Below are 3580 nucleotides of genomic sequence, written 5' to 3'. Positions count from 1 at the left end.
TTTAGAGAATCTGTTTTCATTTCTGCACATTTGCATTTTCTGTACTAGTTACTAATTCATGTTGTGGCACAGGAAACCTATTTTGATTTCTCATTCACAGGTGTTTAGAGCCATGTGCTAAAGCATATTTTCTCATCTCAACAAACACCTGTTTTACCGGCATCAAAAATCTACTTAAAATTGTTTGTTGTCACATAACTTCTTCTGTTTGTTTTAGCTGTCAACCTTGGAAATGTGATCATTAGCAGATAATTATCCTAACTGTTCTCATGTTACATCTCAATACACACAATTGAAAAAAGTCATCTTTCTACAGCACTAAAGGGCATATTTGCTTTCCTGTATTTCTTGTACACCTTTGTTATTTTAAGGTTTTGATTTCAGAATAGTAAGACAAAAGGGATTCAGGGAAAAAAAGTGTGCAGTAACTTTTCACTTTTTTGTCTTTAGCATCTTATGATTTTGTCGTAATCTTACACATTTTACACACGTATTTGGTGTACTGGTTTTAGGAAAATACCAATAATTTAAAACAACAAAGACTATAAAACAGCCTCTAACAAGGCTAGCAGTGCACTATGAGCATAGCTGCCTAGACAGTGACCAAAGACATAGACATATAGACCAACGACATGTACATATACATATACATTTTTACTTACTTATTTAATTATTTTGGGCTCGTCCTCAGACTTTTCAGCCATGATCCAGGCTCACAGGGCAACAGTAGCAGTAACAGTGCAGAACAGAACAGTGTAACAAATAGCAAGCTATTCAAAAACTTCTAAACACAAAAATGCAAATTAAAACAATTAAAACAAGTTGCAAAGACATACCAATTAAAGCAAGTTACAAAACATATGAAGATATGTAGACATTCACATTCTCAGAATTTGGCATACAAGATGACAATTGCAACACAGACTATACAAATAAATATATACATAATATATGTATATATACATACACACACACACACACACACACACACAACATATATATATATATATATATATATATATATATACATATATATATATATATATATATATATATATATATATATATAGTTACCTATCAAAACATCTACTCTTCATAACATTTAAACTCAAAACATCGAGACCGTAACATCTAAACATCTAAAACTCATAACATCGAATCTCAAAACATTGAAAACTGCAAAGCAACTATAAATAACATCCCACACACTGTTTGCTATGTTTATCCCCCACTGTAGTGCAACCCTGGAGTTGGTATATTGGGGTGCAGGGGGGGCTTGCCCCCCTGCATAAACATAGTAAAAACTCTGTGGGATGTTATTTATATTTTGATAGGTAACTATATATATATATATATATATATATATATATATATATATATATATATATAAAATGAGTGTGGGAGGTCCCTATCAGTTGATTGAGTTTGCAGAAACTTGAACTCCATATGGTCAAGACCATATGATCAAGTTTTTGAAAACTTGAAGCTTTTGAATGGAGATTGCGGTACAGTGAGGATCAGGAAGTTTACCCTTTTCCTCACTGTAGTGCGATCTCAGAGTTGGTATATATAATTTGCAAGGGGGTGCAGGGGTGCTTGCCTCTGCAAAAATGTAAATTTTTTTTTTTTGATGTTCGAGGTTTTCAGAAACTTGATCATATGGCCTCTGATATTAGTTTTCAAGTTTCCAAAAAGCTGATCATCTGAATTCATTTATTAGGCAGTTTATGATAAATTTGAATCAAGCTAGATCACTTAACTGGATACTCAGTATGTCAAATTTACACCATAAGGGCAGTGTTAGATCCAGAACTTTGCACAAGCAAGGTGCAGTCTGGAAAGTAGACCAGGGGTAGAGAGTAGAACACTAGGGGTGGGGGCTGCAGAAAGATACCTTTAAGTGCTCTGACAGTACATGTGAAAAGACAGTAATATGCATTCAGCTGCACATCACTCTGGTGCGACTGTGGTTCTGGAAGTAGGTAACTCTAGTCCAGCGTACTCCAAATTTACAAGTTGTCTCAAGACATGCCTTGAGGAGATGTCTGGTCACAGTCCCCTTCCATGGAGCATGGCTTGTATATGCATTGCAATAGCCTAGCAATGAGTCTCAGAGAAGGTTACATCACCACCTAGCAAGGAATTCTAGAGAAAGTAACATCACCACTACAAGTACCATAGTAAATGCAAACAATTTTTGTAAATAAATAATAATCTCTGCAAAAACAGTGAAGTTTATTCAATTAAAAACAACACAGCAAGTTAAGGAACTGCATGATATGAAAAAAAAAAATCTCAGGAGGCAAATATTCAGTTCAGTTATGCAGTGTATGAAAATGCATGTAACCACTGAAGCATATCATAGAGATTTTTTTTTTAAATCATTCTGTTGACCATGTTAGTCCCCCTAGGCTAGTTACCGCTTTGCAGTGGAAACCCAAGGGGGTATTTATATTAGTAGGGGAAATTTGGACAGGGCATCAGGTAACCTCCAGTACTAATTTTGATAGGTGCCATGGGATCTTTTATATCCACCTGAGCTACCACCAACTCAAGAAGAAGGGACCTCATTTTAACATTTCATTAGAAGGATGGCACACTTTGGAATTCAGCAATCCCCCTCCCCATGCTGTACTGCAGTGTTAGCAGTCTGTCTAGCTGGTGTATGGGAATAGAACCCAAGGCCTGCCTATAGCATAAAATCCACTTTAATGTCTGCAGCATCAAATATAAATTAGAGGCACAGACTGTTGGATGAATCATTAAAGATTCCATTTAATTTGTGCACAAAAATGAACACAGAAACCTTTACTGGATAGAACACAAAAAATGTCTTCAGGGCCAATCATTTCATACATAAACAGTCACAACATTCATTCATTCATTCATTCATTCATTGCCTAAAGTATCTGTTTTGACCCTTTCAGGATAAAAATAACAATAATTATTACATTAATGCATTTTGTTTCACCGCAGTCACAACTTGTATTCTATTAGTCCAACAAAGTTAGAATTACAACAGTAAATAGCAGGGCCAGTCATTTTGTTCACAGACAACCTCCGCCTCTGTTGCATACCCACATTATAGGGTGTCACCCTGCCAGGTTAGAAAAAGAAAATAATAGTTACATGAATGCGTTTGTTCACACGAACAGTAGTTACGGTGCATATTCGATTTGTATTTTCACCCGAACACCAAAATTACAGCATCAATAAAGCAGGGACAATCATTTCCTGTACAACAGCCCCCCACACCCTCATAATAATTGTTACATTACTGTATTTTTATTGCAGAGAAACACTAGTTGCATCATATATTCCAGCCTGTTTCAGCTAAATAAACATCAGTCTTGCAAAGCCAGAATTACCACAGCAAACAACAGGGCCAGTGCTGAATTTCAAAATATTAAATTTTAAGCCACAGACATGCACACTTACAACACCAATGACTCTTTCCAAAACTTAAAAACTATTTACTTACCCTCTTAACAGAAACCGGATGACATAAAACTAAAATAAACACCCCCCCAACTATATATATATATATATATATATATATATGTATATATATATATATATA

This window comes from Protopterus annectens, chromosome 6.part0 (genome assembly GCF_019279795.1).
Source record: "Protopterus annectens isolate FY-2018-M chromosome 6.part0, PAN1.0, whole genome shotgun sequence".
Lineage (NCBI taxonomy): Eukaryota > Metazoa > Chordata > Ceratodontiformes > Protopteridae > Protopterus > Protopterus annectens.
The sequence above is the reverse complement of the archived record's forward strand: the minus strand, read 5'-3'. Positions refer to the sequence as shown.